Source organism: Hemiscyllium ocellatum, unplaced genomic scaffold (assembly GCF_020745735.1).
Source record: "Hemiscyllium ocellatum isolate sHemOce1 unplaced genomic scaffold, sHemOce1.pat.X.cur. R4, whole genome shotgun sequence".
Lineage (NCBI taxonomy): Eukaryota > Metazoa > Chordata > Chondrichthyes > Orectolobiformes > Hemiscylliidae > Hemiscyllium > Hemiscyllium ocellatum.
Window position 1 is genome coordinate 1521093 of NW_026867631.1, and position 24863 is coordinate 1545955.

At 42.6% G+C, this 24863-nt stretch overlaps 1 non-coding gene across 1 annotated transcript; it reads left to right on the forward strand.

The window, feature by feature from the left end:
- Nucleotides 1-23893: 23893 nt before the first annotated feature.
- Nucleotides 23894-23975, forward strand: trnal-uag (transfer RNA leucine (anticodon UAG)). Its single transcript has one exon. It is a non-coding gene; the product is annotated as a tRNA-Leu (tRNA).
- Nucleotides 23976-24863: the final 888 nt, after the last annotated feature.

The window sequence follows — 24863 nt, forward strand, 5'->3', positions numbered from 1 at the left end:
ACAGGGAAAATATAAACAAGGAGTTAGGGGGATAATGAGATAGCAGCACAAGGCCGGAATGACTGGGAAGGGCATTGACTGGGATTATGGCTTGTGAGTGACAAGTGTGTGAGTACATCAGAACAGGAACAGCTTTTTTTTCCATCTTTTTGTCATGGATGTTTCGCGAGTGTTGAGTTGGTGAGAATTTCTGAAGTCTCTGTCACTGACGTGGCAATATAGATGAATTGAAGCTCGCAGTGGTTTTAGATTATATCGCTTCTTCCATCACTTCCCCTTTCTCCAACTCCCTGTTTCAGGAGCCAGCTTCTGGGAATCTGGCGGACTCACGACTGTGGCCAATCTCTGTGTTGCTTCGCGTTATAAAGGGCGGTTTGGTATTGGGTGATAATGGTAGATACTGGAGTGTAGGATCTAATCTCTCTCCATCAACAGGGAACAACACAATCCCATAAAACGTAGGTAGTTTCTTTGAAGCAGTATAGACTGCAGAAACCTGACTGAGATGTATAAATTTCTGAGAGACACACAAGGAAGACAAAAATTAGTCTTTCAGGTTTCTGCCGGAATTAATATGGGGCACAGGGGTACAGATCCATGGGAAGGTTCCGGACGTCTTGCAGAGATGCAGAAGCTGGGTTTTTTTTTTGTGTAATTGTTGGAACCTGAAATCCATTGTCCCGACATGGGTAGTATAAGCAGAAAGTCTCATTCCATTTTAGAACAAGTTACATGCTTAATTGTGCTACCATGAATGGACGAAGTGCTGGAAATGGCAGGAACTAGGTGAACAGTTCAGGTCGCCCATTCACGTCATGGAGAGGGGGAGGGACGTTGAAGAAAGGGAACGAGAGTCGAAAGGAGATAGCGATCCACTACTAAAATGTTATATGTTGCGAAATCGAGGGACAGCCAATGGAGAAGTAAAATGATAAAATAAGTGCCTGGATGTGGTGTCAAAGTGACATTAGTAATCCTGAATACAGCGAAAGGACAGTCAGGAAGACACATATAGACAGATGAGCAGTTGGAAAGCATTTCGCCATTGATGAGGAGCTATTCGTTGCACTGAGAGAGTTGGGACCTGGTGGATTTATTTTTCAACAGTAAACGGCTGAGCCCAACGTGACGTTTGCATGTTTTCTCCAAGGAGTTAGTAATAGTTTGGACATCTGAAGCAATGTCAAAATGTGGCTAGAAAGCCGGAAGAGAGTATGGTATAGTGGAGAAGTCTCATACATTTTAAGGATTTCCAAGTTTTTGAAATAACTTAAGCAATACGGAGGAATGAGTGGGTAAATCCGCGAACGAGGGACAATGGCAGTGCGTGGGAATCACTGCGACTGGAGTTGGGAAAGGTTCAGAGAATGGGTACAGTAGAGAGGGCTGCCATTCTGCACCGTATCTTACCAGACAGCATGATACCCACCAAGGTTAATCAGCCATTACCATTCAGTGTTTAGAGTGTAATAGTTATGGGATCCCGCATTCTCCCCACAACCCCCATTCTACCAGGCGCTTGTTCCAGATAAACATCTGTTGGACCTTACACTACCGGGCAGGGCCTGGGACAAGGTTCAGAAAGCGACCAGCTCAGTGTATGTAAATCAGAGTTAGGCAAATTTGGGCCGCTTGCTTGTGGTTGTTTTTACTCGAGTTGTGTTGATGTGTGTTTAAAAATATTCTGCCACCCCATCTTTGTAATGCATCTTCTTGTTCCCTGTTATTCACTCTCCTATCCAATTCCTTATCCACTCCTTGATGCAGCTGTTCTTCTCTCTCGTTGTGTTCTTTCTTAACCTAGCAGCTGTCACGTTACAATACAGAAATAAGAAACCTGATGGAATACTTCCTGCTTTCCGAGTTGAGTTCAGTGTTAAATACGTATTGCGCACGAGATGGACAGTATTATAGGCAGTATCTGAGCAGCGACAGATATTTATTTCTAAACCATATTGACGACTCCTAACTGCAGTCACAACAATGCTGAAAAGCTTAACACCATCCAGAACAGAGCAGCTGAATTGATCAGCACCACAAGATTGACACAATATCGACAAACATCCACACTCTCCACGACCAAACACTCAGACACAAAGTCAGCACCATCCCCATGTTGCACTGCAGAAATTCAACAAAGATGCTTCAACAGTAGCTTTCAAACTCACAACTAATTCTATCGGGCAGTAGCTTGATAGGAAAACCCGCCAAATTATTTACGATCCTGATCTGGATGCCATCCCGCCGTTCCTGCCGTTTGTCACTGGTCAAAATTGTGAATTTCACTCCACTAAAAATTGGATCGATTAACATCACATGGAAACTGCAGTTCACGAAGGCAGCTTCTCATCGTTTTGTCCAGTCAAATTAAGAATGGGCTATAAATGCTGACCTTTTTTGGAATACCCACATCGGACGAAGAATGAAAAAATATGTGTTTTGGTGCTTTTAGAAGTTCTCCCTTACTCAGCTATTTCTGTTTTAATTTCAGGATTATTAAAAATGAGGTTTACAGTTGGGAAACTGAAAGGAAGCAACGCATCAGAATCTGATGGAGTTGCTCTGTTTAATGTAGCCAGAAACTAACTAGCCAGAAAATAAAAGGAGAAAGCCAAATTCAAGGTGGATTGAAACGATTCACGTGTTCTCGATTTGGGCGGAGCTTCAGCCATTCATCTGGATTGTCGAGACAGAAATGGAAGGATGGTGGAGAGAAACTGTGGAAATATGGTAACCGTGGACACGATTCAATTACTCATCTGCACTGAAAAATCATCAATGCAACCGCATTGAGGGGGAAGTCATTCAATTGTTGTGAGTGTGAGAAAGGATTTGCTCAGTTACCTAAACGGCTGATTCACCAGTGTCGTCACACGAAGGAGACTCAATTTGGTTGTCCAGAGTATGGTAAATGCTTTAAAAGTTCTCAGGCACTCATGTGATATGAATGTATTCACACTGATGAGAAACAATTCAAGTACTCTCGCAGTGGAAGTGGGGTCAGGCTGTCATTTGAACTCACTTTGCATCTGAGAACACACTGGAGACATGCCGTTCACATGTTCTAAGTGTGGGAAAGGGTTCATTCAGGTATTCATTCCGCTGAGACACCAACAGGTTCACACAGAGGAGAGCTGACAAACGTGTTGCTGGAAAAGCGCAGCAGGTCAGGCAGCATCCAAAGAGCAGGAGAATCGACATTTCGGGCATGAGCCCTTGTTCGGTAATGAAAAAGGGCCCATGCCCGAAACGTCCATTCTCCTGCTCTTTGGATGCTGCCTGACCTGCTGCGCTTTCCAGCAACACATTTTTCAGCTCTGATCTCCAGCATCTGCAGTCCTCACTCTCTCACACAGAGGAGAGACCATTCATCTCCTGTTGTTTTGAAGATATTAATTGATTCCAGCAACTTGCTGACAAAGCAGCGGATTCCCATTGGCAGTAGATTAGATTAGATTAGATTACTTACAGTGTGGAAACAGGCCCTTCGGCCCAACAAGTCCACACCGACCCGCTGAAGCGAAACCCACCCATACCCCTACATTTGCCCCTTACCTAACACTACGGGCAATTTAGCATGGCCAATTCACCTGACCCGCACATCTTTGGACTGTGGGAGGAAACCGGAGCACCCGGAGGAAACCCACGCAGACACGGGGAGAACGTGCAAACTCCACACAGTCAGTCGCCTGAGGCGGGAATTGAACCCAGGTCTCTGGCGCTGTGAGGCAGCAGTGCTAACCACTGTGCCACCGTGCCGCCCAAAGTGCCACCGTGATTTGAAAAATGATGCACTTTCGTCATCAATTCTCCTGATACACCAATGGGATCACAGTGACAAGGCACTGTGTAAATCCCAGAGATTGGCAAGTGCTTTACAAGTTACCAGGAACTGAAGTTTCATCAACATGATCACACTGATGAGAAACCAATCTTCTGATCTCACTATGGGACTGATTTCCCACTATGCATCGGCACAATTTCGCTCCTGTAACTCAGACAGAAGGAATTACATTTCACAAGGATTTCACTTGCTGTAAAGCACATTCAGAAATCCTGATTGTGTGAAAATATATTTTTAAAATGCAAATCAAGCTTGAACAATGAAGAAAAGGACCAAGAACAGGGATGTAAATGGATCTATCTGTGTCCGCTCATTGGAGATAAATCAGCGGAAAAAAAGCTGTATATTTGATGTGGTTGATACACGAACAATTAAATACCACATCAATTAAAGAGCTTATTCATACCCAATGACGTAAATAACTGCTGACAGAATTAACACATTTTAGTTAGAGAAGTCATAACAACAGAACACAATCACCTGCGACCTCACTGGAACGTGTCTGCTACCGTAGTAACCAGACCATAAATGCCGCTCCCTTCAATGGAGAAAGAAGTGACTGGTGGTGATTTAACTAGAGGGCCACGAGATCAAAAGTGGGGTAAGAGGTTGTAAAGGAAAGCCTTTCTTGTAACGCTGTTAGCATCAGACCCTTTGGAAAACCAACTTTGCAGCCAACTGAGCTAAAGCGATTTCACCTGATTGGCCTGTCACATGTACAGATGAATCATTGAATCCCTTGCTGCACAATGTGCATGTAAAGTGCCTCTCCCAACAATGTGGCACTGTGGCTCAGTGTTTAGCAATAGTGCCTTAGAGCAACAAGAACTGGGTTTGATTCCAGCCTCAGATGTCTGTCTGTTTATAGTTTGCATATTCTCCCAGTGTCTGCGTGGGTGTCCTTGAGTTTCCTCCCTCAATCCAAAGGATGTGCAATTTCGGTACATTGCCCATGCTAAGTTTCCCGTAATACAGGTTATTAGTCGGTGTAAATGTAAGATAGGGCAATGGGTCTGGGTGTTCCTTGGAGGTTTTGTGTGGACTTGTATGGCCGAAGTGCCTGTTTCTGCACTGTAGGGATTCTAATTCCAATGTGCTTTCTGACGTTTCATCAAATCATGGCTACTCCTAAAGCTGTTTTCAAAGTCAGAGCATTAAGGTATTCTCTGACTGGTGTGAATAAGCACACGTCTGCTGAGACTGGAGACTCAAATGAATCTCTTCCCACACCAGGCGCAAGTGAAACTTTCTCCCCAGTGTGAATACGCTGGTTCTCACTGAGATGAGATGACCATTTTAATCATTTTCCACACTCAGTGTAGGCCTGTCTACTGTATGACACGCTTGTGTATCCGAAGCTTTGCTGATTTAATAAATTTCTTCTCACATACAGAGCACACGAATGGTGTCTCTCCTGTATCAACTCGGCTGGGTGACATTAGGCGGGACTGTGAATGTTATCCCTTTCAAATCAGAGCTGACAAATCTTCTCCCCCGATGATGAGCATGTTTGTGTGACATTAGGTTTGATACCCAAGTGAACACCTTCCCACACATGGAACAGCGGAATGACTTCTCGTCATGTGAAGAGGTTGATGTGGAATTAAGATCCTTCAATTGAAGACCTTTACAGGTATTAAAATTTGTTGTTCCCTCAGTCAAAGGAAAAGTCTCTTGTCAGTGGAATCCCACTGATCTCCTCACATACTTCCAAGTTGAATGATCTGTTGCATCTTTACTCATAAACACAATATAGATATGGTTTGTCTGTTAATAGATTTTTCTTTGGAATGTTAAATGGATAATGTTAAATAATGTTTGCAGTCAGTTCACTGGAACTCTCCCACTTTTGTGCTGGTTTTGTGTGTGTGTGTGTGTATGTGTGTGTGTTGGCGCTTTACCACTCACGCTGGGGATTGAAAGCTTTTCTATAGACTTTCTAGGGAAACATGGTCCATTCATGTTGTGACGAATTGAGTGACTATGTTGGATCATTATCACATGTTTGATTTAGAATCATTCAACTTCAATTCTTTCCATCTATTACTCTGTCACATGTGATACAAATATTATCGCTGTCCTAACAGTGTACAGTATCAAAGCAAATAATTCCAATTTCAGTATGACATCGTTGCTTTATTTCACACTACCTCACAAACAAATGATCCAATCATATTGAATGATTCAAAAGACAGGATCAAATGCTAGTTGTTTTTCTTTCCCCCAGTGTCTATGAGGCATCGTACGTCCTGCGGTGCAAACCTGGTTAGGAGACGTACTGAGCTAACTGATGGATACCAGAAAATCCCCAATCAGAATAATGTTGCACAAGATATGATACTCTTCGCTGTTACTGGACACCAATGGGGAAGTTAGTGATTCGGGAAATTGTTTGGCAATCAAAGGTGGTGTTTTGACCCAAATGTGGACACGTTACTAGTGTTGTTGAAGCAGAATTCAACCAGGCAATTGGAGATGATTTCATATCACATATAGCTAATGTCTTGTAAATGGTGGGCAGTCATAAAGCGAGTTGAGCACTGTTAGATATTTAGCATTTGCCCTGATCATGCATCAGCTGTATTTATATATTTAGTCCTTTTCAGTTTCCATTCAACAGTACACGACCAAAATGTTGCTCATGGAGGATTCAGCAATGATAATGCTGTTGAATGTCATAAAGGGATACTTGATTTTTTTCTTGTTGATGATGGTCATTGCCAGGCAGCTATGTGATATGACTGTTACTTGATATTTATGGGAATTTTAGATGCTACACACGTCTTGCGACATAAGGGTGAAATTTTTGAGCAGGGTCTTAGCACAGGTTGAGGATGACATTGTAAGTTTGTTCTCAGGGTGAACAAACTAGCAAGCTCAGCCAGCAAACGTACAACCTGAACATGTGCATGTGTGGTAAATCGGTATCGGAGCACATGAAAACGATGCTGAATCTTGTACAATCGTCAACTAAGAACCACACTTCAGAAGGTAAAACCATCGACAAAGCAGCTGAAGCTGTTTGGCTCAAGGCCATGACCTGAGGAATTCCACTGTGACTAAGAACGCCTGGATTCTCAAGCCCCACGTGCTTCACAAGTGTGAGATAACACGTCTGAAGGGTTTTATTAAAATGCTTCATGCAGAAAAATCTAATTTTTCAGGGATGCTGCTGTTTGTCACAAATATCACCTGTTGGCGAAGCTGCTAAAAAAGCTGTCGCACACGACACTGCAAAACACCAGTAATGATTTCAGAAGAAGATGCAAACTGGGCTGATAGTGTTCATTGTTTCTCTGTCCACGTGTAATGACAGACTTGCTGACTTCCTCCACCACTTCCTATTTTAGTCTTAGATTTTCGATAGCTTCATGAAGTGTCCTCAAGCTCCGCCCAGTGCTATATCGTCACCGTTCCGGCGGCGCATGCGTCCACACCCCTGGGCAAGATGGTGGTTGTTCAACTCGGAGCTGCAAATTATTTTTCCACAACTTATTTTTCAAGTGTAAGAATGTCGCTGAAATGGTTTATAAAGCCTTACCATCGCGAAAAGATTGTCTCTCCCCATTTACCACAGAGATGAAACCAAAACTGCGAATTCACCTCCCTCTCCTCGGTGAGTACAGTGGACACCACGGGGAATGCTGGGCATTTTCCCGCCATTTACTTCAATTTTAACAGACAATTGTTTCTATTCATTAATATATTTCTTTTTCCTGCATTACACGCTTATTAGATTAGATTAGATTACTTACAGTGTGGAAACAGGCCCTTCAGCGCAACAAGTCCACACCGACCCGCCGAAGCGCAACCCACCCATACCCCTACATTTACCCCTTACCTAACACTACGGACAATTTAACATGGCCAATTCACATCTTTGGACTGTGGGAGGAAACCGGAGCACCCGGAGGAAAACCCACGCAGACACGGGGAGAACGTGCAAACTCCACACAGTCAGTCGCCTGAGTCGGGAATTGAACCCGGGTCTCAGGCGCTGTGAGGCAGCAGTGCTAACCACTGTGCCACCGTGCCGCCCACGATGCGATCCAAATTAAATTTGAAAGAACAAAATTGGTGGATGGAAAGATACCTTACAAAGAGATGCATCCATCACATCTCTCAAATGCTCTCTGCAAAACAATCTTGTCATTAAAATACTTGATCAGTCAAATCATTTTGTAAAGTTCCATCCGGAAGTGATGGTGATGGATTTTGGAAAGACCTTTAGCAGGTGAATGTTGAGGAATAAAACGAACAGATATGTCAATTTCTTCTGCTTACCACAGAACACACTTATTTTGTCAACTAATTTTGCAGTGAAGCGGAAGATAGTAAACTGAAGTGTTTCTTTGATTCCAGTTCTGTGCTATCCTTTGAGCTACAAAGTCCAGCAAGAGAGTTCACATTGAAGTATGATGGAAATGTTTCAGCAGTGAATATTATTTAGCCTTCATCTATAATTCAATATTTAACCTACATTGCTGTGGTTCATGGGTCAGGGTCTGGTGTGATCCCTTTCCTGTGGATCTGATTCCATACTCATTCATTGCTCTGTTTTATCTCTGTCCTCCACGATTATCTCTTTGCCATTGTCCAACCAGTGCTTCCTCTAATAATGAATATTTTAACCTGATGTGTGAGTGTTTCGTTATTTCTTTCAATCTTGTTCAAATGAAGGTTTAATCGCGGCAGCTCCCTAACCTATGTGCTGCTAACTTATTCCACTCATTTACTTGGGCCTCCTTCACATTCCTCACTCGGACTCTACTATGGTCCTGATTGCTTTTACTAGTCATGCTCCCTCTTACACACACTACTTTTTCCCTGCTCTTACCTGCCCGCATCCATTTCCTTTTTTCTCTTTTATCACTGAGTGGCCAGATGCTTTTGCAGGTCCAGGTCCTTCCTTAATCGATAATTGTAAAAGTCTTACGTAGAACATGAAAACAAAACGACAACACAGGAACTGGCCCACGATTTTTGCTGAGTGTGACGCCAAATTTAACTCTTCCCTATTGTGTGCCATATTCCATTTGCCGCCATACTTTGTGTAGTCACGTGCACGTCTAAGAGCCTTCTAGAAGTCCGTGTCGTGTCTGTGTCGTCCACCATCCCTGACAACATGCCTCAGACTCCTTCCACGCCCTGTGCAATAATCTTGCCCCTCACATCTTCATACTCTTCTGTGTGAGCAAACCTCCCTATATCTTTCACCTTGACTGAACTCCACAGCCCTCCCCATCTGTGTAACCTCGTCCTGTCACTCCAAAACTCACTATCACTTTCACCTCCTTCAGACACTCCAACCCTCCCTATCGCTGTCACTTCCTCCAGTCACGCGAACCACCCTGTCGTTGTCACCTCCTCCAGATACTCCCACCCTCCCTTTCGCTGTCACCTGCTAACACCACCCTGCCAATCTTGATAATTTTCTCCTGTCACTCCAACCCTCCCTATCACTATTTTTTCTTCCAGTCATTAGAACCCTGCTTCTGATTGAACCTTCTCCAGTCATGACAATGTCACCATGAACATAGAACATAGAACATAGAAGGATACAGCGCAGTACAGGCCCTTAGGCCCTCGATGTTGCGCCGACCGAATCCTACCTAACCTATACTAGCCCAATAACTTCCAAATGCCTATCCAATGCCCGCTTAAATGACCATAAAGAAGGAGAGTTCACCACTGATACGGGCAGGGCATTCCATGAACTCACAACCCGCTGTGTGAAGAATCTACCCCTAACATCTGTCCTATTCCTACCACCCCTTAATTTAAAGCTATGTCCCCTAGTAACACCTGACTCCATTAGAGGTAAAAGGTTCTTAGTATCTACCCTATCTAAACCCCTAATCATCTTATACACTTCTATCAGATCTCCCCTAAACCTTCTCTTCTCCAATGAGAACAGCCCCAAGTGCCTCAGCCTTTCCTCATAAGATTTTCCTACCATTCCAGGCAACATCCTGGTAAACCTCCTCTGCACTCGTTCTAAAGCTTCCACATCCTTCCTATAGTATGGCGACCAAAACTGCACACAATACTCCAGATGAGGCCTCACCAGAGTCTTATACAACTGCAACATGACCTCAGGACTCCGGAACTCAATTCCTCTGCCAATAAAGCCCAGTACACCATATGCCTTCCTCACAGAATGTAGTGAATGCAGAAACAGGGTGCCGAGTTATATCATCATTCGTGATTATATTGGACAGTGGGCAGGCTAGTGGAACTGAATAGCCTACACATGCATTTCTATGTAACACTCGGTCTCCGTGACTTGATTCAGTCTTCACAACCCTCCCTATCTGGTTCACCAACAAAATCTCCTCACAATGGAACTTGTACAGACCACAGATTACTCCTGATCAGTCCTCCAGTCCCAACAAACCTCCCATTCTGTTTCGAACTTCAGCCCAAAGCACTCTATCTTTGTAAATTCCTTCAGCAGCTGAAATACTCTCTATTTCTGTAGTATCATATCCAACAGCGTCACTATCTTTGCGTGCTTCTCCAATCCCGAAAACTCAACATTTTTGTAACCTTATCCCACACACTGACAAATCTTCCTAATCTTCTCTATCTCCCTTTACTTTTCGTGCTCTTCACACTTTGTTGTCTGATTGACCATTTTTAGATTGTCTGCTCTTCCTGTTTTTGGAAGCTACACCAGTCGGTGTCGCCTTCCTTCCATCTGTAAACCCCTCCGATCCTTGCAACACTTTCTGTGTATGTCCATACTTCCAATTCCCATATTATTCCCCATCTGTCAGACCTACTGCAATCCCTACAAACTCTGTGGTCCATTGACTCTCAGCCACCGTCAGGTTTTCCTACAATCTGTAAACCTCTCCAGCTGCAACAACAGGCCGGCCATAATGTCTGTTTGCTCCTCCACCCCCTACAAACCTCCCAGAAGCATAAACCATCTCTCTCTGTAACTCTGAAACTTTCAATCCGTGCTCCCACTTACTGTCTCTAAAATTTCCCTGTCTCTTTAATTGCTCCCATCCCTCCAAAACTTCCGAGGTCTGTAAACATCTGCAGTTCCTCCGTCCCTCTTAGCCTTCATAGTGAATTACAGCATATTTTCCCCTCCCTAAATCCTAAAGGATTGCAGTGGCTCGACGTATTCAATGGCGAGTAAAATGATTCAGAGACTTATTGCCCTCCTCGTCTGTGTCACATCTTCAAACCACTAGAACTCACCCTGTGTCTATGATCTCATCCAGTCCTGACAATTTTCCATTATATTTTGTTTTTCATGCACTGACGGACCTTGAACACCAGCAGCTTCTGCAGGTCTCCCTTCAACTTTAACGATCTCACCCGCTTCATCCAGCTCTGTGCATTAATTCCCCCGTTTGCTCCTGAGTCGACCCACACTTCCCCTGCTAACTCGCATAATCCTGATAAACTGGTTTGGGATTTTCCTTAATCTTGTTGACCAAAGGCATTTCACGATGCCGTTTAGCTCTCCTAACTCTTTGCACACGTTTTTACTCTCTTTATTTTTATCTTTGTTCAGGCCTTTGGCAGTCATCAGGTTCCAAAATCTTTAATATGCCTTCTTTTTCTTTTTGACTGAGCTCACAATTTTCAGCAAAGGTTCCCAAAGCTTGCCATCCTGACCAACCTGCCACGATGATCAGATCATATATTACTCAATGCAGTATCATCGAGAAGGGTCGGGTTGGCTTTTCAGCAATTCTTACAGATTCGTAACGAAAGCCCTAATTGTTGAGGCTCCTTTCGTCTTCAATTCAAGTTCAGAACCATATCCAAACCTTTTACATACACTTGTGGTTTCTGTTTTTGCCTTTGATTTTTCCAACTTTACTTATTTTCGTGCTCTTTAATGGAAAGTAATCTGCTAAAGACTGCTTGATACTCCTTGGCAGCATAATTGCTTATACACTGTTTGCTTTGTAACATCCTTTCGCATCTCGCTCCTTTACATTCGACACTCCTCTGCAATACGGATGTCCGACTGTCTGGCATTAATGTACAATTTGTGTCTGTCAGCTGGTAGAGTTCCTGGGAACTCTGGATTTCGCAGCCAGGCCCGTTTTACTTTTGAGAACAAGCTTTCTCAGAGCCACTTTAATTTCCCCTCAGAATACCTGATCTGATTCTGATTTATCTTCTCGATGTTGTTTCCTCTTGACTCGAATGATATCTCTTCTCAACTTATTAAAGTTAGACCGAGTTAATTAAATAACCAACTTTTCCTCTATCTTTGTCCTTTACAAATGAATTCTGATCACTCCTCCCCAGATACTGTCCTTTTCGTTCCAGATGGCAGTGATCACGAGTGTGGTAGATGCTGTGCAATTGTACTCACACTTGCTGCTGAGTGTCGGTAGTCGAGGTAGGGAGTCATTGTGGATAGGGATCAATCAGATGGGCTGTTTGTTCTCTGATTGTGTTATGCTTTTTGAGCACTTTTGGAGGTGCAATCATTCCGACAAGTGGATATTATTGCAGCGTATTCATGACATAAGACTCAGAGGTAGTGGACAGGCTATGGACAGACGGGAGAAAGGTTACTAGCTGCAGGATTCCTACCGTCTGTACTGATGTTCTAACCATAGTAGCAGTGTGGTCTTGGTAAACCTGAGGATATTTCTGCCAATGGATTCAGCTAAGTGAATATCATTGGATGTCAAAAAGCGCTGGTGGTCATTGTCTAGTATTTGTAAGATACGAATATTACTTGCCATTCGTCTGACCAAGGCTGGCTGTTGGCCAAACCTTGATACATTTGGACATGGATTGACTTTGTGATCTTAGGAGCTGGGATTGTAAAATCATGAGCGAACTTCATTACATCTGACCTGAAGAAAGACGGAACTTGGTGACATGATTTTCCCATGTACCTGTTGTCTTTGTTCCTGTTGATTGCCGTGGGCTTGGAATGCCCTGACTAATAAGTGCTGATGCAATTCATTTTGTGGGTGGTAAGCACTGCAAAAATTCAGCTTCAGTGGTGGAGGAGATAGAAGCTTTTGAAAGTGATAGCTTTAAAATATACTGGTTTATCCCATGTTATTCAGGTACATAATCCTTCATCGTCTTTGGGGACACGTTTTCGGGTGTCAGTAGGTGAGTTACTCAGTGCAGAATTCATAGCGTCTGTTTTGTTCTTGAAGACAGTTATATTTATGTGGCTACTTGAGGGCAATTTCTTGTCAGTGACAACACATATATTGCTGATAAACACCGTGTTGGGGACTGAGTGGAAATAGTATTGTTAAAAATCAACAAAGGACAGTTTAATTCTTTTTGTTGTATTTGTCCAGAATTTGTTTGGCGCGAATATTATTTGCCATTTTGAGACTAAACCTGGATTTTTCCAGGTCATGTTGCATTTGAACATGAACTTTGTCAGTATCTGGGAAATGGTATCATCAGTTAACATTCCCACGTCTGACCATATGTTGGAGAGAGGATCAATGCATCATCTGAACATGTTTAAGCCTCTTTGCTGCTGAATGGCTGGCGATGCCCTGGAGTTCATTCCACTGACACTAACAACAACCTTGTTACTTACGCGAGATTACTCCAACCAGCAGAGTGTTTTTGCCAGATTCTGACGAACTATAATCTTACTCGGGCTCCTATTCTCACACACTGTACAATGGTGCCTTGTTGTTAAGACTAATTAGTCTCACTGCCCCTTCGAATTTCCACTATTTTGAATGAAGCTTGCAATTGGTTTCGGATCTGAGTGAGCCTGACTGGACACTAACTGACCATCACAGAGCAGGTTAGGGCTGATTGACCACATTATTGCTGACATCTTCCTTCACATTTATATGGTAGATCGTACGCCACTGGGTCAGTGACTGGATGCAAAGCAAAGCAACCTTTTGTTGACAGGACATACTGGAGACATTCATCACATTGTTGGTGGATGTTTCTGGCCATGCTGGAATGGAACAGCTTGGCTGGAGATGTGGAAATCAATGGAGCTAAATCACAGCTTCCAGTGTTTCCAGCCATTTCTTGACGTCCTGTGGGGTGTCTGGAATTGTCTCAAGATTCATGTCTGTGATGTTGGGGCGCACTGAACGAGGCTGATATGGATCATCTGCTCAGCCCTTCTGGCTGAAGATTGTTTCAAATGCAGCAGATTTATTTTCCCCCGATGTGCTGTGCTCTCTATAATTGGGGATTTCATTGTTGGACAGTAGAAGCTCTCTATAATTGGCGATTTCATTGTTGGACAGTCCTCCAATGGCCACTTTCGTTGTCCACTATCATTTATTACTACATGTGGCTGGAACGCAGAGGTGGGTCTGAACAATTGATTGTGGGATCACTGAAATCTGTCCATTACTTGCTGCTTATGCAATTTTGCATGCAAGTTCTTTCTGTTTTGTGCGATAGGAGTTTCTCCAGGTTGACCCCACATGTCTAGCTCTGGCTGGTGCTGCTCCTGATATGACTTTCTGTGTTCTTCATTGAACCAGGGTGGACCTTGGCTTGATGTTTGCTGTAGCGAGGGACAGATGCCAGGCCGTGAGGTTGCAGACTGTATGAGCTATCCACTGCAACTCATGGACACCTCCCTGAAGATGGAACAGAACTCAGCATGGGCACGAAATTGATGTGCAGCATATTTCTTAAATTATACAATGTTGGAAAGTACTGATGTATATAAAACACACGCTGTCCTTGTGTTTAAGCTGCTGACGTCTAACATAGAGGTGCAGCAAGCTATTTGGAAAGCCACTGGAATGATAATCTTTCTTGCTCCAGTTGAATAGGAATTGGCCAGACTGCACTTGGAGTACTGTGTGTAGTCTTGACTCTTTATCTCAGGAAATAAATTATTGCCACAGACAGACGGTAAGGAAGGTTCAATAGAATTCTTCCAAGGACAATGCTATCAAAAAGAGTCATGACAAGCTCGACCTGTGCTCTCTGGTGTTTCAAAGAATGAGAATTAATTTCATTGCAAGTTACAAAATACTGATTGGATATTTGTTTCATGGTGCAGCGTATATAAATTGCTGGCTCTTAGTGCAGCGTATATAAATTGCTTGAAGCAGTCACTTGCATTCCGAACTGTGTGTGACTTCAATGGGAGATTGGTTGTTGTTCCTACGAGCAAGGGAACACCAGTCGACTTGATATCGAAAGGCATAGGAACAACAGTATGCCCACCAGCTCACTGAATGTGCTCTGCCTTTCACTTAAGTCATTTTCGTTCTGATCATCCGCAACTCCGCGGTCCTGCATTTTCCCCGTCACATTTGATTCATTATCGGCTTAAGAATATGTCTCTCAGCCTTTTTGATGCAAAATGGTTCAAGCTCAAAAGCTTCCAAAATGTTCTACGAATGTTTCGCTTTCACTGATGTGGACTCGGTCATCTTTCATGCCCTCGTTTATTTCTAATATACTTTATTGAACTTACATTAGATGGCGTGCTGAATTATGGCACTAGCTCTTTGGCCAAATTAAGAATAAGAAAATAAGGTCGCAGCCTGTATTTGTTTCTGTCATCTCCCACATCGCTTTAAGATACAGATCATCCATATCTGGGGATTTGTTCAATCTTTTTTTCTGACAAGACTTCCAATTCTTCTTCATTCTCTCTATAAATGTGCTGAAGGTTCACAAGGCCATTAAACTGAATCCAGTAAATGTTTTTCCAAACAGAATACCGATACGAAAAAAAAATGCGTTTGACATATTCTGTGGCTCAGTGCACAGATTGTCTCCATGATTCCCTAATGGTCCCCTTTGTTTTCTTTGTTAACCTCTTCCCGTTGGTATGCTCTTCTACTGAATTTCTTACGTTTAGCGCTGCACTTTCTGAACTGTTCGAGGGATTCCATTGATCTGATCCCTTTGAAGCTGCATGAAGATTCTCTTTACGTTGTTCTTGCGTTCTGAATATTTCAGATTTTAAACGTTCTCTGAGCGTATTTTACTGAATATGCTCGGATATTGTAACATGTTGGGCCCATAAGCTCATCCATTCCAAGTGAGCAGGAGCGCCCCTCCCAAAGCTCACAGCACACAGTACTCCTTCAGATTTGCCAAGAACTAACTGTACCCAGAAGGCTTTGGGTATTAAATGTCTTCTTTTTTTCATAAATTCTTTATAGGTAATACAAAACCTTTTTAGTTTGAAGATATTTTGCCTTTTTCTTGACAAAATTAAGGGTATGATGTTATGTTCACTGGGCCTGTAATGCTCTGCCAATCCAGCCTGGAACATCTGCCTGGCTTGAATCCCTACAATGAGGCCAAGAACGGCACTGTTTCCTGTTGTATATTATTCATACTGAAATAAAATGCTCTCAAGAATATATTTTAACATATTTGTCACCACTTTAAATCACATGCTTGCCCTAAGAAGTGTTGAGAATTGAAACGCCTGTGCAGAATGTACGACAGATTAATTGTACACACTGCAGTGCTTGGTTGCAAATCTGATCCTGTAGTTTCATTTAACTGGGGTATATAGTATGCACCTACCAATGTATCTGTCATCGTTTTTATTCCATTCTCTAACCACGAAGTCTCAGTTGAAAGCCCTTCCAAGATATCGTCCCGACTTACTGCAGTAGCTGACTCCATATTCCGAAAAACGACATTGTCTCCTGCACGTCTGTACGAACTCTGTACGAACAAGTGAGGACTGCAGATGCTGGAGATCGAAGCAGAGAGTGTGTTGCTGGAAAAGCAGAGCAGGTCACGGAACAACAGACCAGCAGAAGAATTGACATTTCGGGCGTCAGCCCTTCATTAGGAATGAAACTGATGAAGGGCTTTTTCAAGAAATGTCGATTCTCCTGCTACTCGGATGCTGCCTCCCCTGCTGTGCTTTTCCAGCAGCAAATCTGGACTATCGTTTTAATACCACAGAATATTGAGCTGCCAATCCTGAACTCCGTCACCCATGTTACTCATGGCAAAAATATCACAGTTGCACATGTCAATCTATTCTTTTATCTCACCTGTCTGACCTATAATAGACCCAGCAATAAGGTAAAGTATATCCAGTCTGGTATGTAACGCCAGGAACAGTATATAACTCGGCGTTCTACACTTATTCACTGTTTGTTATCAGACTGCACAAACTGTAACTCTTAAGATTGCCAAAAGCAATATTGGTGAACTATCAATTCTTCTTTTAAATTGATTCATAAAATACAACATTCCAGAACCGAATGATCACTTCCACATGTCATGATTTTCTGGTGATTATTTGCCAGCTTAGTGATCAGACGGGACACCCCGAAGTAATGGTTGCATTATTTGCGTCTTTCCACAAATGCATGTGCTCCTAGTGATGCTACGGATCTGTGCATGTTCGACATTTGGCTGACCCTTTGTGAGAAATGATCACTCTTCCCCAGTAGTTCAAACCTTCTTCTCACCAAATGGAGTTTCACACAAGGAAATCGTTCATCTGTTCCAACGCTTCCCATTCCATCATCCGCAGGATACTGCGAACCGTAGTTGCTCAGGAAGGCAGCACCTTATATAACCCTGACACATTCAAGGAGCCATTCAGTGGGTTTAACAGGGAATTATGGATGGGGGCAAGTTGAGGTGAAGCATGCCCTGTTTCACCCAACTGGAGCATTCTCATAAACTGATTAATTTGTGAGGCAGTGAGGTCAGGAAGCTGGGAACGTTCGAGAGGTCAAGACTTCCAGTTGTGGTGCATATTGTTACATTCAGTTTAGTGTCAGTACAATATGTGTATGCTTACCTACATCAGACAGAATCCATCAAGTTCAGATATTAAACTAAATCTTGACTTGTCATAAACTGCCGTTTTCTTCAGATGCACTCTGCAGGAATGATCCCTATCTAAACACACTGAAAAGCGTGTTGGGTTCCCCATGCATGAAATTCCAGCGATCCACACAGAAGTGCAATTTTCTTTTGACACTGATGAATGTGTAAGTGACACATACTGGATCTGATTTTATAATACTCACTGTGAGACACAAGACACGACAGGAGACTATCAAATTGCTAATTGCTTCATTCTGGATCTTGCCCATGGTGCAAATATATGGACACTGGAGAGGCAAGTCAGATGCCATCACTATAAGTGGCTTGTGAGGTATGATTCTAACATTCCATGTCCATAAATTTCCCCGTGTGGCCAGATTGTGACTGAAGAATAATTTACAGGATCGGGTTGTTGGCCAGGTATTTGTATCTATTTGGACAGCATTTATACCTACACTGAGGCCAGTGGTAATGATCATCTATTGACTCGTCTCCACCCCGTCACCCCGACTCAAGGTGAATTCCAAATCCTTAGTTGTGAAGAAATGCTTGAATGTCTGCTGTGACCCAAGTTGGAAGATCTCTGCCCAGATTTAGGTACAGAGCCAGTACCAGAGGCAGCTGTGAGTTCCAATAGTACTGTGCCTGAATGCAGGTGTTATGGAATCCATTTAAATGTAGGTCGTGATTTCAAAGGCTCAGTTTTCCGATTCGCATAAAAATGAGGTATTTATGATGTTTTCAGAATTGAGTAGTAGTAAGATGTGAACTCTGACTATTTCAAAAACGACATTTGCATTATATCTGATAAGAAGTACATTCTCAATATATTTATGGAACTACAATGTAAATTTATAGTAATGCGTTATGATACAAAAATAAAGAAATACGTTGTAGTTCATACACAACATGAAACTTAGGTGAAAAAGATGCTTAATTTCAATTACTTATGGTTGTTAAATGTAAAGTGAAGGGACTGTCTCGAAAGATTGTTAAAGAGGTTCTGGGTTTGAATATGCTTAGCAAACATGACAACGAACTCCATGAAGACCATGGAACGATATACATTTTAGAATTAATAAGTAGGCTAGAATTGGCTTCAACCAGAGAGAAGAGGAAAGGTGAAAGTGTAATAGACTTGGTCAAACACTTAGGTGTATCAGAGAAACAGACAAGGGCAGTGGAAGTGAAAAGCTTAAAGTGCGAATGAGGCAACTCAACTTAAAGACAAAGAAAGGAAGAAAAGGTTCTTCGCTGAGCAAAATGGGAGAGACAAGAAAGAGAAAAGCAGGGAGAAGAAAGAGAGAGAGTGATGGGAAAACAAAGGGAGAGAGCATTCTCAGCTGAACAGAAAGAGGGAAAGAAGAAAGAGAAAGAGCCAGAGAAGAAACAGAGAGAGGAAAAAGAAAAGTGAGAAAAGGGTATTGGCCAAGCAAAATAAAGGAGAGAGAGAGAGAGGATATTTGAACTTAAGAAGTTGCGACGTAGTCAGGAAATTGAAGGTAACGAGATGGAGATGAAGGGAGAATGTAGGTATTTTAAAAAATACACATATCAAAGCAACATTTCGGTGAAAAATATGTCGATGCCTTTCTTTTTTTGTTTGAATACAATGGCAGGCCAGATAGATTCTCCAAAGAACTTGCGGGAATTTCCAGTTCAGACTAAGCTGGTAGGCAGAACTGATGAGGTGTTTGCAGCTCGATGAGATGAGGGGTCAAGAAATTACGCAGATGCCAAATAGGCTATTATGCATGTTTATGAATAAGTATCAGAAGAGTATAGCCAGCGGCTCAGAAACATAACATAAAAATCAGGTGAGAATTACTTTGTGTTTTAAATGATGAGATAAACCAATTTTGACAGGTCAGTGCTTAAATTAAAAATAGACAAGACGTATGAGGCTCGACGACAGATTATTCTACTGGATGAGTTAAAAATATCACTTTTATAGATGATAAGAATTCATGTTGATAATCAGAACGTTCAAAATAGAAGAGTGACAGAAATGGCACATGAATATGCAAGCGTGCATAAATTGAAATTTGCATTCCAACAAGAATTTCATCCTTGGCGCGATCGAAGTTGTGAAAACGGGAGATCCTACACCACAAAACAAAGAGGAGAGACTACTGGGAATAATTTTGCTTAGGTGAAAAACAGAAATCCAAAGAAGTGAAAGGCCTCAGGTTTTTCAACCGTGCTAAATTGGGAGCCAGAAAGTCGCAATGCTGGACGTTGAAGAACGGCACTGTATGAAAAGATGTGTTAAGAGGCTAGGTCAGGGTAAATAGAGAAAGTAGGAAAGGAAACCCACAGAAAAGTTGAGAAAAGTAGGAAAATTTGCAGCCTGAGCAGGGGCTTGGTATTGAGTTCATGCCCCATTTCTGTGAGGACGTCACATCTGTGGGTAATTTTACTCAGGAAGAATAAGGGGAGAAGGGAAATAAGTTATAATTTAAGCCATATGGCATCGAGTCAGTCTCTGATGGTAAATGATGAAATTATTTTAACTTTTCCTGACATGTTAGCTGAGAGCATGGCAACCTTTGGAAGAGATGGGCAGAACTTCAGTGTCCCCCTGTGTAAGGTCAGGTTGGAGAGCTAAGTTAAGGCTGGAGATGTAACAGTGGCAGTGATTGACAAATTGTCAGTATCAGGAATGCAGTTTGTTCTTGGGATCCAAGGTGTCACTTTAGTTTGTTAAAGTCAAAATGAGTAATTAAGAGAAAAGTAGTGTGGAACTTTTCTCGAATGTTTTGTAACAATAACTAACTGTCATATGTCACAGAAAGAAAGACAAACTAATCAGAAAGATGAAAGAGTTAAGCTTCAGTTAGCTGACGCCTTGGCGGATGTAATAATGCAGGAAAACCTGAACAGGCAGAGTCCGGCAGAGGTGTTTATTTCCCAAAGTCTAATGAACGTACAACAGAAAGATGAGGCGATATGTATTCCTGAGGGTTATGTTCTAAAAGATAGAATCTTAAAACAACAATGGAGACCGCTGCAGGTTCGTCAGGAGGAAAAAAAATGGTGGAAGTACCCTGGATTGTGTTGCCAGTCGCATACAGACATTGTGCAATACGGGTAGCACATGAGTCACGATTAGGAGGTCACCTAGGTGTGAGGAAAGCTCCGTCTAAGTAACAAACGGCATTTCGATTTACCTGGACTGCACGTCAACTGTGTGTTAAGAGCATACTGTCAAGATTATCATAATGATGACGATAAAGTTTTCCTATTCATACCATTTTTAATTGAAACTGCGCCAAACGACTCAGTTTACTTGCATGAATGGAGAGGAAATTTGAAACTAATGAAAGAAAAGAAAATGAAGACTCTACTCAGAGATCGAACACTTGAATTGTGTATCTAAGGTGAGGTGATGATTAAAGTGTGCAGGTGCGTTAGCTAAGCAGCACGTGACGAGGGCACAACAGAGATGGAAGCAGGTGGCAGTTAAAAAATCTAATATTTGGCTGTATCCTATGGCGATGATGCATTCTCATTGCGACCCATGGTAGGAGATCCCTTGACTGAAATGCTATCGAATCGAGAAACAATCAAGTAATCTGAATGGTAAAGATATCGGACAAAAAATACAACGTATATCGGGAATGTTATGTGAACATGTTGAAATCTTATCATAATGGAGAGTGTAATTTGGGAAAAATATTGTTATTTACTGCCCTGCAAAGTAACTAACTTTAAATCCACAGAAAATAGAAGATTACAGCGCAATGTAGGCGTTTCTGCTTATGATGTATTGCGGAGCTGGGTAAACAATCTGAAGCCTATCTATCCTACACTGTTCCATTTTACTTCAAAGGTTTATCCAATGACCAGTTAAATGGCTGTAAAGTTGACGGGTCTACTACTGTTGCAGGCAGGCGCTCCGCACCCCTACCACTCCCTGAGTAAAGAAACTACCTCTGATATCTGTCCTATATCTATCACTCCTCAGTTTAAAGCCATGTCCCCGTGCTAGAAATCACCAGCTGAGAAAAGGATTCTTAATGTCTCCCCTCTCTAATGCTCTTATTACCTTATGTGCCTCAATCCAGTCATCTCTAAACCTTCTCTCCAAAACAAATAGACTCAAGATCCTCATAAGAATTTCCCTCCATACCAGGCAACATCCTAGTTAATCTCCTCTGCACTCTTTTCAAAGCTTCCATATCCTTCCCGTAATACGCAATATTCCGAGTGCAGCTGCACCAGATTATGGTGTTGCTACAACATGAACTTGTGGCTCCAAAACTCAATTCATCTACCAATAAAAGCTAACACACCTAATGTCTTCTTAACTACAATAACAACCTGGGTGGCAATTTTCAGGGATCTATGTAAATGGACAACCAGAGCTCCCTGCATATTTACATTACCAAGAATCTCACGTTTAGCACAAAACTCTTTATTCCTGTTGCTCCTGTTGAAGTGAAACACCTCACAAATCAAACTCAATTTGCCACGTCTGATTTCAGCTGTGCAGCTTATCTATATCCATCTGTAAACTACAAGATCCTTTGGTACTTTCCACAAGTTCAACAAACTTAGTCTCACTCACAAATTTATGAACCCATCGTTGTACTCCCTCATCCAGGTCATTTACAAAAATAACAAGCAACAGTGGACACACAACAGATGCTTGTGACGCCCCCACCCCCCACAGGACTTGAACTCGGGATGAACATTTCCCATCAACCATCATCCTCTGTCTTCTTTCAGCGAAGCAAATTCAGATCGAATCCGATAAATCCCCCTCAAGCCGATGCCATGTTTTCTGCAATAGTCTATGTGGGGAACCTTACCGAAATCTATATACACCACATCAAATGTTTAACCCTCAACCTCCTGCGTGGTTACCTTCTCAAAGAACTTTATAAGGATTGTGAGGCACAACCTATCCTTCACAAAACCGTGTTCATGATCCCTAATCAAGTTATTCCTTTCTCGATGATCCTGTTGCCTGCAACCTTTTCCAATTCTTTAAGTAAGGCTCACTGGTCTATAATTAACAGGGTTGTCTCTGTTCACCTTCTTGAACAAGGGAACAATATTTGCTGTCCTCCAGTCTTCAGTCAGTATTTCTGTAGACAATTACGACATAAAGATCAAACCCAAAGTCTCAACCATCTCCTCCCTCGCTCCCAGTTCATCCTTGGATAAATATGATCCATTGCAGGGAACTTTACTACTTTCACACTTTCCAGAATTGTTAACACCTCCTCCGTGTGAACCTCAGTCCCATCTCTTCTTGTAGCCTTTATCTCGGTATTCTCGTCAAGATCAATGTCTTTTTCTGGTGTGAACATTGACGAAAAATATTCATTTAGAACTTTGTCTATGTCCTTTGACTCTGCACACTAATTCCCATTACTGTCCTTGATTGGCACAAATCTTACTGTCGTCGTATTTTTCTCCTGATGTACTGATAAAATGTTTTTTGGGTTTTCCTTGATCCTGTCTGTGAAGGACTTCTTATATCTCCGCCTGGCTGTTCCTGGTTCTCTCTTTAAGACTTTCCTGGCTAACTTGTAACTCTCAAGCGCTCGAACTGAGCCTTCATGTCTCATTCCATCATAAGCCTTCTTCTTTTTCTTTCAAGAGATTAAACTTCTTTAGTAAACCACGGTTGTCTCAACTGACCACCTCCTCCTTGCCTGACAGTTACATACTTATCAAGAGCAAACATTAGCTCCATATATAGCTCCTCGAATAAGCTGAATATTTCAATTGTGCCTATCCCGTACAGTTTCCTTCCCCATCCGGTGCATCATAAATTTTCTCAAGTTGCCCCTTGTTGGCCGTTTACATACTGTGTCAAAAAACTCTCCTGCACACATTGGACAAAATTCAACCCATCAAAAGTACTCAAAATATAGTATTTCCAGTCAATATTTGGCAAATTAAAGTCCACATATCAACTACTCAGTCACTCTTGCTCCTCGAGAGTCATCTTTCCTCGCCTTTCTCCTCCATGTCTGGATCGATTCTGAGGCTAGAGAATACTCCCAACATGGTTACCTCTCCTTTCCTGTTTCTAACCTCAGCCCATACTACCTCAGTAGACAAGTCGTCAAATTCTCTTTCTGCTTGTGTAATACTGTACTTGAGCAACGTCTCAATCCTGGGACCTGCAATAACCAAATCCTGTTCCTGCTCTATCCATGTATCTAAAATAGTTACAACATCAAAATCCTTTGTGTCAATAAATGCTGCAAGTTCATCCACCCTATTCTGGAAGTGCCTTGTGTTGAAGAAGACGCAGTTGGTAGTGTGGCCGAGCGGTCTAAGGCGCTGGATTTAGGTTCCAGTCTCGACAGGGGCGTGGTTTCGAATCCCACCACTGCCATTGCTGCTGATCGACTGCAACGGTGCAGCTTGTTGAAATGCTGTTGCCACCACTGATGTTGTGGGCGGCACGGTGGTTAGCACTGCTGCCTCACAGCGCCTGCAGACCCGGGTTCAATTCCCGACTCAGGCGACTGACTGTGTGGAGTTTGCACGTTCTCCCCGTGTCTGCGTGGGTTTGCTCCGGTTTCCTCCCACAGTCACAAAGATGTGCAGGTCAGGTGAATTGGCCAAGCTAAATTGCCCGTAGTGTTAGGTAAGGGGTAAATGTAGGGGTATGGGTGGGTTGTGCTTCGGCGGGTCGGTGTGGACCTGTTGGGCCGAAGGGCCTGTTTCCACACTGTAAGTCTAAGTCTAAGACACACTTGAAACCACCTTCCTGTTTGCAGGTGATCTCTTGTAAACTGGAAAGTACATTTCTTACTTTACTAATCCAACCTGTTTTTACAGGTCCCACCTACCCCAGAATGAGCTGCAATCGTCCAGGAACCCAAAACCCTTTCTCTCTGCACCATCCCTGTCGCCACGTGTTCAACTCCACTCTCCTTCTCTTCCTCGCCTCATTTGCACGTGGTACGAGCAACAAACAAATGATAACAACACTGTTTCTTCTCGCTCCAGGCTTCCACCCTTGCTCCTTGAATTTCTGCCTTAAATCCCCATGCCTCTTTAGAATTATATCCTTTGTGCCCATGAAGACCACGACTTGGGACTGCTCCCCATCCCCCTCAAGTATCCAAAAACATGATCAGAGACATCATGAAACTTGGCACCTGGGAGGAAACACACCAATCGTCAATCTATGTCGTTCTTACAGAATATCCTATCTGTCCCACTAACTATGGAGTCCCCAACGACTAATGTTGTGCTCCTCTTCCCACTTGCCTTC